General features: G+C 46.7%; 11 non-coding genes across 11 annotated transcripts; all 11 read right to left on the bottom strand.

Annotated features, from left to right (window-relative positions):
• Positions 1-746: 746 nt before the first annotated feature.
• TRNAI-AAU (transfer RNA isoleucine (anticodon AAU)) lies at positions 747-820 on the bottom strand. Its single transcript has one exon. It is a non-coding gene; the product is annotated as a tRNA-Ile (tRNA).
• A 1,210-nt stretch (positions 821-2,030) lies between these two features.
• On the bottom strand, positions 2,031-2,102 carry TRNAD-GUC (transfer RNA aspartic acid (anticodon GUC)). The gene has a single exon. It is a non-coding gene; the product is annotated as a tRNA-Asp (tRNA).
• Positions 2,103-3,023: 921 nt separating this feature from the next.
• Positions 3,024-3,095, bottom strand: TRNAD-GUC (transfer RNA aspartic acid (anticodon GUC)). The gene has a single exon. It is a non-coding gene; the product is annotated as a tRNA-Asp (tRNA).
• Positions 3,096-4,199: 1,104 nt separating this feature from the next.
• Positions 4,200-4,273, bottom strand: TRNAI-AAU (transfer RNA isoleucine (anticodon AAU)). The gene has a single exon. It is a non-coding gene; the product is annotated as a tRNA-Ile (tRNA).
• A 718-nt stretch (positions 4,274-4,991) lies between these two features.
• On the bottom strand, positions 4,992-5,063 carry TRNAD-GUC (transfer RNA aspartic acid (anticodon GUC)). Its single transcript has one exon. It is a non-coding gene; the product is annotated as a tRNA-Asp (tRNA).
• Positions 5,064-6,677: 1,614 nt separating this feature from the next.
• TRNAI-AAU (transfer RNA isoleucine (anticodon AAU)) lies at positions 6,678-6,751 on the bottom strand. Its single transcript has one exon. It is a non-coding gene; the product is annotated as a tRNA-Ile (tRNA).
• Positions 6,752-8,010: 1,259 nt separating this feature from the next.
• Positions 8,011-8,084, bottom strand: TRNAI-AAU (transfer RNA isoleucine (anticodon AAU)). The gene has a single exon. It is a non-coding gene; the product is annotated as a tRNA-Ile (tRNA).
• A 1,398-nt stretch (positions 8,085-9,482) lies between these two features.
• On the bottom strand, positions 9,483-9,554 carry TRNAD-GUC (transfer RNA aspartic acid (anticodon GUC)). The gene has a single exon. It is a non-coding gene; the product is annotated as a tRNA-Asp (tRNA).
• Positions 9,555-9,683: 129 nt separating this feature from the next.
• On the bottom strand, positions 9,684-9,757 carry TRNAI-AAU (transfer RNA isoleucine (anticodon AAU)). Its single transcript has one exon. It is a non-coding gene; the product is annotated as a tRNA-Ile (tRNA).
• Positions 9,758-11,016: 1,259 nt separating this feature from the next.
• On the bottom strand, positions 11,017-11,090 carry TRNAI-AAU (transfer RNA isoleucine (anticodon AAU)). The gene has a single exon. It is a non-coding gene; the product is annotated as a tRNA-Ile (tRNA).
• A 1,250-nt stretch (positions 11,091-12,340) lies between these two features.
• On the bottom strand, positions 12,341-12,414 carry TRNAI-AAU (transfer RNA isoleucine (anticodon AAU)). Its single transcript has one exon. It is a non-coding gene; the product is annotated as a tRNA-Ile (tRNA).
• Between the last annotated feature and the right edge of the window lie 1,037 nt (positions 12,415-13,451).

The following is a 13,451-nucleotide window of genomic DNA, read 5'->3' as shown; positions in this document are numbered from 1 at the left end:
ATCTCTTTTTAAATTTCCATCTTTATTTCCATGGAGTCTCTGGAGACTTAAGACTTTGGTTTCTTTCTACCTTTAAGGTTCCTTACGCTCCCTCTAGGATTTTACCTCCTTTTTCCTTAGTTTTCTAACTCATGACTTTGGGAAAACGGGTCCCAGGTGACAAAATCAGTCGCTGAACGTCTACGTTATGCTCTGCTGCAAACTAATGTCAGGAATCCATTAAATAAGGCTCTGTCCGTGGGCATCTCCCGTACGGACGTTTGTTTCCCCTGGCCAATCTCAGCGGGCTCCTTTCGGCATGTGGTTTCGGCCTATTCGCTCCATGGATTGGGGATATCTACAGAGTTTTTCAGCTTAAACCTTCAGGAAACTGAGGTAGGATAAGTGTGGGTTCTCTCTTTGCAACGACTTAATAGCTTCTTTTTTTGTAGATCTCTTTTTAAATTTCCATCTTCATTTCCATGGAGTCTCTGGAGACTCTGGAGACTTAAGACTTTGGATTCATTTTTCCTGAGTTTTCTTTGGTGCACAAAGAAAACAATTGCCTCCCCGTCGGGGAATCGAACCCCGTTCTCCCGCGTGACAGGCGGGGATACTCACCACTATACTAACGAGGAATGGGTATGGTGCTTGCCATCACGGTAACCTGCTTAAATGAAGACAGCAGCAATTTCCACCCACCAGATCTAGGCAGTAGGGAGAAAAAGGAGTTTGAGACTGGTACGGTCAAAAAAGAGGAGACGGACTGGCCCGTACGGGGATCGAACCCGCGACCTTGGCGTTATTAGCACCACGCTCTAACCAGCTGAGCTAACCGGCCATGTTGCGCATGTCGGCTGCCCCGGCCGACACCAGTGGGGATCTCACATGTGTCCCAGTCCTTAGAATAGGTACTGATAGCAGTGTGGAGAAAGGGAAGGGTGTCTCTTTCTCTGTCCTTGTCAGAGGCGACATCACAAGTGCTAGGGCTGACTGTGAACTGGGAACTGTATTCGAAACTTTATTCCACAAGAGAAGGAATCAGAAAGTATAGGAAATAACACGGCACCTGGAAGAGTTTGCAATCTAAAAGCCATAGGCCTTAGGCATGGGCTACACGGGGCCTTGTTGTAGCGCCAGTGATTGAGGGAAAGCTGCAGTCCGCATTTCAGCTGCAACTAACTCATGACTTTGGGCAAACGGGTCCCAGGTGACGAAATCAGTCGCTGACCGTCTACTTTACAAGTTATTGACTCTGGTATATGCTGTGCTGCAAACTAATGTCAGGAATCCATTGGATAAGGCTCTGGCCGTGGGCATCTCCCGTACGGACGTTTGTTTCCCCTGGCCAATCTCAGCGGGCTCCTTTCGGCATGTGGTTTCGGCCTATTCGCTCCATGGATTGGGGATATCTACAGAGTTTTTCAGCTTAAACCTTAAGGAAACTGAGGTAGGATAAGTGTGGGTTCTCTCGGTGCAACAACTTAATGGCTTCTTTTTTTGTAGATCTCTTTTTAAATTTCCATCTTTATTTCCATGGAGTCTCTGGAGACTTAAGACTTTGGTTTCTTTCTACCTTTAAGGTTCCTTACGCTCCCTCTAGGATTTTACCTCCTTTTTCCTTAGTTTTCTAACTCATGACTTTGGGAAAAAGGGTCCCAGGTGACAAAATCAGTCGCTGAACGTCTACGTTATGCTCTGCTGCAAACTAATGTCAGGAATTCATTAAATAAGGCTCTGGCCGTGGGCATCTCCCGTACGGACGTTTGTTTCCCCTGGCCAATCTCAGCGGGCTCCTTTCGGCATGTGGTTTCGGCCTATTCGCTCCATGGATTGGGGATATCTACAGAGTTTTTCAGCTTAAACCTTCAGGAAACTGAGGTAGGATAAGTGTGGGTTCTCTCTGTGCAACGACTTAATGGCTTCTTTTTTTGTAGATCTCTTTTTAAAATTCCATCTTTATTTCCATGGAGACTCTGGAGACTCTGGAGACTTAAGACTTTGGATTCCTTTTTCCTGAGTTTTCTTTGGTGCACAAAGAAAACAATTGCCTCCCCGTCGGGGAATCGAACCCCGGTCTCCCGCGTGACAGGCGGGGATACTCACCACTATACTAACGAGGAATGGGTATGGTGCTTGCCATCACGGTAACCTGCTTAAATGAAGACAGCAGCAATTTCCACCCACCAGATCTAGGCAGTAGGGAGAAAAAGGAGTTTGAGATTGGTACGGTCAAAAAAGAGGAGACGGACTGGCCCGTACGGGGATCGAACCCACGACCTTGGCGTTATTAGCACCACGCTCTAACCAGCTGAGCTAACCGGCCATGTTGCGCATGTCGGCTGCCCCGGCCGACACCAGTGGGGATCTCACATGTGTCCCAGTCCTTAGAATAGGTACTGATAGCAGTACCTATAGGTACTTAAACCTTAAGGAAACTGAGGTAGGATAAGTGTGGGTTCTCTCGGTGCAACGACTTTATGGCTTCTTTTTTTGTAGATCTCTTTTTAAATTTCCATCTTTATTTCCATGGAGTCTCTGGAGACTTAAGACTTTGGTTTCTTTCTACCTTTAAGGTTCCTGACGCTCTCTCTAGGATTTTACCTCCTTTTTCCTTAGTTTTCTAACTCATGACTTTGGGAAAACGGGTCCCAGGTGACAAAATCAGTCGCTGAACGTCTACGTTATGCTCTGCTGCAAACTAATGTCAGGAATCCATTAAATAAGGCTCTGTCCGTGGGCATCTTCCGTACGGACGTTTGTTTCCCCTGGCCAATCTCAGCGGGCTCCTTTCGGCATGTGGTTTCGGCCTATTCGCTCCATGGATTGGGGATATCTACAGAGTTTTTCAGCTTAAACCTTCAGGAAACTGAGGTAGGATAAGTGTGGGTTCTCTCTGTGCAACGACTTAATGGCTTCTTTTTTTGTAGATCTCTTCTTAAAATTCCATCTTTATTTCCATGGAGTCTCTGGAGACTCTGGAGACTTAAGACTTTGGATTCCTTTTTCCTGAGTTTTCTTTGGTGCACAAAGAAAACAATTGCCTCCCCGTCGGGGAATCGAACCCCGGTCTCCCGCATGACAGGCGGGGATACTCACCACTATACTAACGAGGAATGGGTATGGTGCTTGCCATCACGGTAACCTGCTTAAATGAAGACAGCAGCAATTTCCACCCACCAGATCTAGGCAGTAGGGAGAAAAAGGAGTTTGAGACTGGTACGGTCAAAAAAGAGGAGACGGACTGGCCCGTACGGGGATCGAGCCCGCGACCTTGGCGTTATTAGCACCACGCTCTAACCAGCTGAGCTAATCGGCCATGTTGCGCATGTCGGCTGCCCCGGCCGACACCAGTGGGGATCTCACATGTGTCCCAGTCCTTAGAATAGGTACTGATAGCAGTACCTATAGGTACTTAAACCTTAAGGAAACTGAGGTAGGATAAGTGTGGGTTCTCTCGGTGCAACGACTTAATGGCTTCTTTTTTTGTAGATCTCTTTTTAAATTTCCATCTTTATTTCCATGGAGTCTCTGGAGACTTAAGACTTTGGTTTCTTTCTACCTTTAAGGTTCCTGACGCTCTCTCTAGGATTTTACCTCCTTTTTCCTTAGTTTTCTAACTCATGACTTTGGGAAAACGGGTCCCAGGTGACAAAATCAGTCGCTGAACGTCTACGTTATGCTCTGCTGCAAACTAATGTCAGGAATCCATTAAATAAGGCTCTGTCCGTGGGCATCTCCCGTACGGACGTTTGTTTCCCCTGGCCAATCTCAGCGGGCTCCTTTCGGCATGTGGTTTCGGCCTATTCGCTCCATGGATTGGGGATATCTACAGAGTTTTTCAGCTTAAACCTTCAGGAAACTGAGGTAGGATAAGTGTGGGTTCTCTCTGTGCAACGAATTCTTTTTTTGTAGATCTCTTTTTAAAATTCCATTTTATTTCCATGGAGACTCTGGAGACTTAAGACTTTGGATTCCTTTTTCCTGAGTTTTCTTTGGTGCACAAAGAAAACAATTGCCTCCCCGTCTGGGAATCGAACCCCGGTCTCCCGCGTGACAGGCGGGGATACTCACCACTATACTAACGAGGAATGGGTATGGTGCTTGCCATCACGGTAACCTGCTTAAATGAAGACAGCAGCAATTTCCACCCACCAGATCTAGGCAGTAGGGAGAAAAAGGAGTTTGAGATTGGTACGGTCAAAAAAGAGGAGACGGACTGGCCCGTACGGGGATCGAACCCGCGACCTTGGCGTTATTAGCACCACGCTCTAACCAGCTGAGCTAACCGGCCATGTTGCGCATGTCGGCTGCCCCGGCCGACACCAGTGGGGATCTCACATGTGTCCCAGTCCTTATAATAGGTACTGATAGCAGTACCTATAGGTACTTAAACCTTAAGGAAACTGAGGTAGGATAAGTGTGGGTTCTCTCGGTGCAACGACTTAATGGCTTCTTTTTTTGTAGATCTCTTTTTAAATTTCCATCTTTATTTCCATGGAGTCTCTGGAGACTTAAGACTTTGATTTCTTTCTACCTTTAAGGTTCCTGACGCTCTCTCTAGGATTTTACCTCCTTTTTCCTTAGTTTTCTAACTCATGACTTTGGGAAAACGGGTCCCAGGTGACAAAATCAGTCGCTGAACGTCTACGTTATGCTCTGCTGCAAACTAATGTCAGGAATCCATTAAATAAGGCTCTGTCCGTGGGCATCTCCCGTACGGACGTTTGTTTCCCCTGGCCAATCTCAGCGGGCTCCTTTCGGCATGTGGTTTCGGCCTATTCGCTCCATGGATTGGGGATATCTACAGAGTTTTTCAGCTTAAACCTTCAGGAAACTGAGGTAGGATAAGTGTGGGTTCTCTCTGTGCAACGACTTAATGGCTTCTTTTTTTGTAGATCTCTTTTTAAAATTCCATCTTTATTTCCATGGAGACTCTGGAGACTCTGGAGACTTAAGACTTTGGATTCCTTTTTTCTGAGTTTTCTTTGGTGCACAAAGAAAACAATTGCCTCCCCGTCGGGGAATCGAACCCCGGTCTCCCGCTTGACAGGCGGGGATACTCACCACTATACTAACGAGGAATGGGTATGGTGCTTGCCATCACGGTAACCTGCTTAAATGAAGACAGCAGCAATTTCCACCCACCAGATCTAGGCAGTAGGGAGAAAAAGGAGTTTGAGACTGGTACGGTCAAAAAAGAGGAGACGGACTGGCCCGTACGGGGATCGAACCCGCAACCTTGGCGTTATTAGCACCACGCTCTAACCAGCTGAGCTAACCGGCCATGTTGCGCATGTCGGCTGCCCCGGCCGACACCAGTGGGGATCTCACATGTGTCCCAGTCCTTAGAATAGGTACTGATAGCAGTGTGGAGAAAGGGAAGGGTGTCTCTTTCTCTGTCCTTGTCAGAGGCGACATCACGAGTGCTAGGGCTGACTGTGAACTGGGAACTGTATTCGAAACTTTATTCCACAAGAGAAGGAATCAGAAAGTATAGGAAATAACACGGCACCTGGAAGAGTTTGCAATCTAAAAGCCATAGGCCTTAGGCATGGGCTACACGGGGCCTTGTTGTAGCGCCAAAGATTGAGGGAAAGCTGCAGTCCGCATTTCAGCTGCAACTAACTCATGACTTTGGGCAAACGGGTCCCAGGTGACGAAATCAGTCGCTGACCGTCTACTTTACAAGTTATTGACTCTGGTATATGCTGTGCTGCAAACTAATGTCAGGAATCCATTGGATAAGGCTCTGGCCGTGGGCATCTCCCGTACGGACGTTTGTTTCCCCTGGCCAATCTCAGCGGGCTCCTTTCGGCATGTGGTTTCGGCCTATTCGCTCCATGAATTGGGGATATCTACAGAGTTTTTCAGCTTAAACCTTAAGGAAACTGAGGTAGGATAAGTGTGGGTTCTCTCGGTGCAACAACTTAATGGCTTCTTTTTTTGTAGATCTCTTTTTAAATTTCCATCTTTATTTCCATGGAGTCTCTGGAGACTTAAGACTTTGGTTTCTTTCTACCTTTAAGGTTCCTTACGCTCCCTCTAGGATTTTACCTCCTTTTTCCTTAGTTTTCTAACTCATGACTTTGGGAAAAAGGGTCCCAGGTGACAAAATCAGTCGCTGAACGTCTACGTTATGCTCTGCTGCAAACTGATGTCAGGAATCCATTAAATAAGGCTCTGTCCCTGGGCATCTCCCGTACGGACGTTTGTTTCCCCTGGCCAATCTCAGCGGGCTCCTTTCGGCATGTGGTTTCGGCCTATTCGCTCCATGGATTGGGGATATCTACAGAGTTTTTCAGCTTAAACCTTCAGGAAACTGAGATAGGATAAGTGTGGGTTCTCTCTGTGCAACGACTTAATGGCTTCTTTTTTTGTAGATCTCTTTTTAAAATTCCATCTTTATTTCCATGGAGTCTCTGGAGACTCTGGAGACTTAAGACTTTGGATTCCTTTTTCCTGAGTTTTCTTTGGTGCATAAAGAAAACAATTGCCTCCCCGTCGGGGAATCGAACCCCGGTCTCCCGCGTGACAGGCTGGGATACTCACCACTATACTAACGAGGAATGGGTATGGTGCTTGCCATCACAGTAACCTGCTTAAATGAAGACAGCAGCAATTTCCACCCACCAGATCTAGGCAGTAGGGAGAAAAAGGAGTTTGAAACTGGTACGGTCAAAAAAGAGGAGACGGACTGGCCCGTACGGGGATCGAACCCGCGACCTTGGCGTTATTAGCACCACGCTCTAACCAGCTGAGCTAACCGGCCATGTTGCGCATGTCGGCTGCCCCGGCCGACACCAGTGGGGATCTCACATGTGTCCCAGTCCTTAGAATAGGTACTGATAGCAGTACCTATAGGTACTTAAACCTTAAGGAAACTGAGGTAGGATAAGTGTGGGTTCTCTCGGTGCAACAACTTAATGGCTTCTTTTTTTGTAGATCTCTTTTTAAATTTCCATCTTTATTTCCATGGAGTCTCTGGAGACTTAAGACTTTGGTTTCTTTCTACCTTTAAGGTTCCTTACGCTCCCTCTAGGATTTTACCTCCTTTTTCCTTAGTTTTCTAACTCATGACTTTGGGAAAAAGGGTCCCAGGTGACAAAATCAGTCGCTGAACGTCTACGTTATGTTCTGCTGCAAACTAATGTCAGGAATCCATTAAATAAGGCTCTGTCCGTGGGCATCTCCCGTACGGACGTTTGTTTCCCCTGGCCAATCTCAGCGGGCTCCTTTCGGCATGTGGTTTCGGCCTATTCGCTCCATGGATTGGGGATATCTACAGAGTTTTTCAGCTTAAACCTTCAGGAAACTGAGGTAGGATAAGTGTGGGTTCTCTCTGTGCAACGACTTAATGGCTTCTTTTTTTGTAGATCTCTTTTTAAAATTCCATCTTTATTTCCATGGAGACTCATGACTTTGGGAAAAAGGGTCCCAGGTGACAAAATCAGTCGCTGAACGTCTACGTTATGCTCTGCTGCAAACTAATGTCAGGAATCCATTAAATAAGGCTCTGTCCGTGGGCATCTCCCGTACGGACGTTTGTTTCCCCTGGCCAATCTCAGCGGGCTCCTTTCGGCATGTGGTTTCGGCCTATTCGCTCCATGGATTGGGGATATCTACAGAGTTTTTCAGCTTAAACCTTCAGGAAACTGAGATAGGATAAGTGTGGGTTCTCTCTGTGCAACGACTTAATGGCTTCTTTTTTTGTAGATCTCTTTTTAAAATTCCATCTTTATTTCCATGGAGTCTCTGGAGACTCTGGAGACTTAAGACTTTGGATTCCTTTTTCCTGAGTTTTCTTTGGTGCATAAAGAAAACAATTGCCTCCCCGTCGGGGAAGCGAACCCCGGTCTCCCGCGTGAAAGGCTGGGATACTCACCACTATACTTACGAGGAATGGGTATGGTGCTTGCCATCACAGTAACCTGCTTAAATGAAGACAGCAGCAATTTCCACCCACCAGATCTAGGCAGTAGGGAGAAAAAGGAGTTTGAAACTGGTACGGTCAAAAAAGAGGAGACGGACTGGCCCGTACGGGGATCGAACCCGCGACCTTGGCGTTATTAGCACCACGCTCTAACCAGCTGAGCTAACCGGCCATGTTGCGCATGTCGGCTGCCCCGGCCGACACCAGTGGGGATCTCACATGTGTCCCAGTCCTTAGAATAGGTACTGATAGCAGTACCTATAGGTACTTAAACCTTAAGGAAACTGAGGTAGGATAAGTGTGGGTTCTCTCGGTGCAACAACTTAATGGCTTCTTTTTTTGTAGATCTCTTTTTAAATTTCCATCTTTATTTCCATGGAGTCTCTGGAGACTTAAGACTTTGGTTTCTTTCTACCTTTAAGGTTCCTTACGCTCCCTCTAGGATTTTACCTCCTTTTTCCTTAGTTTTCTAACTCATGACTTTGGGAAAAAGGGTCCCAGGTGACAAAATCAGTCGCTGAACGTCTACGTTATGTTCTGCTGCAAACTAATGTCAGGAATCCATTAAATAAGGCTCTGTCCGTGGGCATCTCCCGTACGGACGTTTGTTTCCCCTGGCCAATCTCAGCGGGCTCCTTTCGGCATGTGGTTTCGGCCTATTCGCTCCATGGGTTGGGGATATCTACAGAGTTTTTCAGCTTAAACCTTCAGGAAACTGAGGTAGGATAAGTGTGGGTTCTCTCTGTGCAACGACTTAATGGCTTCTTTTTTTGTAGATCTCTTTTTAAAATTCCATCTTTATTTCCATGGAGACTCATGACTTTGGGAAAAAGGGTCCCAGGTGACAAAATCAGTCGCTGAACGTCTACGTTATGCTCTGCTGCAAACTAATGTCAGGAATCCATTAAATAAGGCTCTGTCCGTGGGCATCTCCCGTACGGACGTTTGTTTCCCCTGGCCAATCTCAGCGGGCTCCTTTCGGCATGTGGTTTCGGCCTATTCGCTCCATGGATTGGGGATATCTACAGAGTTTTTCAGCTTAAACCTTCAGGAAACTGAGGTAGGATAAGTGTGGGTTCTCTCTGTGCAACGACTTAATGGCTTCTTTTTTTGTAGATCTCTTTTTAAAATTCCATCTTTATTTCCATGGAGACTCATGACTTTGGGAAAAAGGGTCCCAGGTGACAAAATCAGTCGCTGAACGTCTACGTTATGCTCTGCTGCAAACTAATGTCAGGAATCCATTAAATAAGGCTCTGTCCGTGGGCATCTCCCGTACGGACGTTTGTTTCCCCTGGCCAATCTCAGCGGGCTCCTTTCGGCATGTGGTTTCGGCCTATTCGCTCCATGGATTGGGGATATCTACAGAGTTTTTCAGCTTAAACCTTCAGGAAACTGAGGTAGGATAAGTGTGGGTTCTCTCTGTGCAACGACTTAATGGCTTCTTTTTTTGTAGATCTCTTTTTAAAATTCCATCTTTATTTCCATGGAGACTCTGGAGACTCTGGAGACTTAAGACTTTGGATTCCTTTTTCCTGAGTTTTCTTTGGTGCACAAAGAAAACAATTGCCTCCCCGTCGGGGAATCGAACCCCGGTCTCCCGCGTGACAGGCGGGGATACTCACCACTATACTAACAAGGAATGGGTATGGTGCTTGCCATCACGGTAACCTGCTTAAATGAAGACAGCTGCAATTTCCACCCACCAGATCTAGGCAGTAGGGAGAAAAAGGAGTTTGAGACTGGTACGGTCAAAAAAGAGGAGACGGACTGGCCCGTACGGGGATCGAACCCGCGACCTTGGCGTTATTAGCACCACGCTCTAACCAGCTGAGCTAACCGGCCATGTTGCGCATGTCGGCTGCCCCGGCCGACACCAGTGGGGATCTCACATGTGTCCCAGTCCTTAGAATAGGTACTGATAGCAGTACCTATAGGTACTTAAACCTTAAGGAAACTGAGGTAGGATAAGTGTGGGTTCTCTCGGTGCAACAACTTAATGGCTTCTTTTTTTGTAGATCTCTTTTTAAATTTCCATCTTTGTTTCCATGGAGTCTCTGGAGACTTAAGACTTTGGTTTCTTTCTACCTTTAAGGTTCCTTACGCTCCCTCTAGGATTTTACCTCCTTTTTCCTTAGTTTTCTAACTCATGACTTTGGGAAAAAGGGTCCCAGGTGACAAAATCAGTCGCTGAACGTCTACGTTATGTTCTGCTGCAAACTAATGTCAGGAATCCATTAAATAAGGCTCTGTCCGTGGGCATCTCCCGTACGGACGTTTGTTTCCCCTGGCCAATCTCAGCGGGCTCCTTTCGGCATGTGGTTTCGGCCTATTCGCTCCATGGATTGGGGATATCTACAGAGTTTTTCAGCTTAAACCTTCAGGAAACTGAGGTAGGATAAGTGTGGGTTCTCTCTGTGCAACGACTTAATGGCTTCTTTTTTTGTAGATCTCTTTTTAAAATTCCATCTTTATTTCCATGGAGACTCATGACTTTGGGAAAAAGGGTCCCAGGTGACAAAATCAGTCGCTGAACGTCTACGTTATGCTCTGCTGCAAACTAATGTCAGGAATCCATTAAATAAGGCTCTGTCCGTGGGCATCTCCCGTACGGACGTTTGTTTCCCCTGGCCAATCTCAGCGGGCTCCTTTCGGCATGTGGTTTCGGCCTATTCGCTCCATGGATTGGGGATATCTACAGAGTTTTTCAGCTTAAACCTTCAGGAAACTGAGATAGGATAAGTGTGGGTTCTCTCTGTGCAACGACTTAATGGCTTCTTTTTTTGTAGATCGCTTTTTAAAATTCCATCTTTATTTCCATGGAGTCTCTGGAGACTCTGGAGACTTAAGACTTTGGATTCCTTTTTCCTGAGTTTTCTTTGGTGCATAAAGAAAACAATTGCCTCCCCGTCGGGGAATCGAACCCCGGTCTCCCGCGTGACAGGCTGGGATACTCACCACTATACTAACGAGAAATGGGTATGGTGCTTGCCATCACAGTAACCTGCTTAAATGAAGACAGCAGCAATTTCCACCCACCAGATCTAGGCAGTAGGGAGAAAAAGGAGTTTGAAACTGGTACGGTCAAAAAAGAGGAGACGGACTGGCCCGTACGGGGATCGAACCCGCGACCTTGGCGTTATTAGCACCACGCTCTAACCAGCTGAGCTAACCGGCCATGTTGCGCATGTCGGCTGCCCCGGCCGACACCAGTGGGGATCTCACATGTGTCCCAGTCCTTAGAATAGGTACTGATAGCAGTACCTATAGGTACTTAAACCTTAAGGAAACTGAGGTAGGATAAGTGTGGGTTCTCTCGGTGCAACAACTTAATGGCTTCTTTTTTTGTAGATCTCTTTTTAAATTTCCATCTTTATTTCCATGGAGTCTCTGGAGACTTAAGACTTTGGTTTCTTTCTACCTTTAAGGTTCCTTACGCTCACTCTAGGATTTTACCTCCTTTTTCCTTAGTTTTCTAACTCATGACTTTGGGAAAAAGGGTCCCAGGTGACAAAATCAGTCGCTGAACGTCTACGTTATGTTCTGCTGCAAACTAATGTCAGGAATCCATTAAATAAGGCTCTGTCCGTGGGCATCTCCCGTATGGACGTTTGTTTCCCCTGGCCAATCTCAGCGGGCTCCTTTCGGCATGTGGTTTCGGCCTATTCGCTCCATGGGTTGGGGATATCTACAGAGTTTTTCAGCTTAAACCTTCAGGAAACTGAGGTAGGATAAGTGTGGGTTCTCTCTGTGCAACGACTTAATGGCTTCTTTTTTTGTAGATCTCTTTTTAAAATTCCATCTTTATTTCCATGGAGACTCATGACTTTGGGAAAAAGGGTCCCAGGTGACAAAATCAGTCGCTGAACGTCTACGTTATGCTCTGCTGCAAACTAATGTCAGGAATCCATTAAATAAGGCTCTGTCCGTGGGCATCTCCCGTACGGACGTTTGTTTCCCCTGGCCAATCTCAGCGGGCTCCTTTCGGCATGTGGTTTCGGCCTATTCGCTCCATGGATTGGGGATATCTACAGAGTTTTTCAGCTTAAACCTTCAGGAAACTGAGGTAGGATAAGTGTGGGTTCTCTCTGTGCAACGACTTAATGGCCTCTTTTTTTGTAGATCTCTTTTTAAAATTCCATCTTTATTTCCATGGAGACTCTGGAGACTTAAGACTTTGGATTCCTTTTTCCTGAGTTTTCTTTGGTGCACAAAGAAAACAATTGCCTCCCCGTCGGGGAATCGAACCCTGGTCTCCCGCGTGACAGGCGGGGATACTCACCACTATACTAACGAGGAATGGGTATGGTGCTTGCTATCACGGTAACCTGCTTAAATGAAGACAGCAGCAATTTCCACCCACCAGATCTAGGCAGTAGGGAGAAAAAGGAGTTTGTGACTGGTACGGTCAAAAAAGAGGAGACGGACTGGCCCGTACGGGGATCGAACCCGCGACCTTGGCGTTATTAGCACCACGCTCTAACCAGCTGAGCTAACCGGCCATGTTGCGCATGTCGGCTGCCCCGGCCGACACCAGTGGGGATCTCACATGTGTCCCAGTCCTTAGAATAGGTACTGATAGCAGTGTGGAGAAAGGGAAGGGTGTCTCTTTCTCTGTCCTTGTCAGAGGCGACATCACGAGTGCTAGGGCTGACTGTGAACTGGGAACTGTATTCGAAACTTTATTCCACAAGAGAAGGAATCAGAAAGTATAGGAAATAACACGGCACCTGGAAGAGTTTGCAATCTAAAAGCCATAGGCCTTAGGTATGGGCTACACGGGGCCTTGTTGTAGCACCAAAGATTGAGGGAAAGCTGCAGTCCGCATTTCAGCTGCAACTAACTCATGACTTTGGGCAAACGGGTCCCAGGTGACGAAATCAGTCGCTGACCGTCTACTTTACAAGTTATTGACTCTGGTATATGCTGTGCTGCAAACTAATGTCAGGAATCCATTGGATAAGGCTCTGGCCGTGGGCATCTCCCGTACGGACGTTTGTTTCCCCTGGCCAATCTCAGCGGGCTCCTTTCGGCATGTGGTTTCGGCCTATTCGCTCCATGGATTGGGGATATCTACAGAGTTTTTCAGCTTAAACCTTAAGGAAACTGAGGTAGGATAAGTGTGGGTTCTCTCGGTGCAACAACTTAATGGCTTCTTTTTTTGTAGATCTCTTTTTAAATTTCCATCTTTATTTCCATGGAGTCTCTGGAGACTTAAGACTTTGGTTTCTTTCTACCTTTAAGGTTCCTTACGCTCCCTCTAGGATTTTACCTCCTTTTTCCTTAGTTTTCTAACTCATGACTTTGGGAAAAAGGGTCCCAGGTGACAAAATCAGTCGCTGAACGTCTACGTTATGCTCTGCTGCAAACTAATGTCAGGAATCCATTAAATAAGGCTCTGTCCGTGGGCATCTCCCGTACGGACGTTTGTTTCCCCTGGCCAATCTCAGCGGGCTCCTTTCGGCATGTGGTTTCGGCCTATTCGCTCCATGGATTGGGGATATCTACAGAGTTTTTCAGCTTAAACCTTCAGGAAACT

Source organism: Hyla sarda, unplaced genomic scaffold (genome assembly GCF_029499605.1).
Source record: "Hyla sarda isolate aHylSar1 unplaced genomic scaffold, aHylSar1.hap1 scaffold_205, whole genome shotgun sequence".
Classification (NCBI taxonomy): domain Eukaryota; kingdom Metazoa; phylum Chordata; class Amphibia; order Anura; family Hylidae; genus Hyla; species Hyla sarda.
The sequence above is the reverse complement of the archived record's forward strand: the minus strand, read 5'-3'. Positions and strand labels throughout refer to the sequence as shown.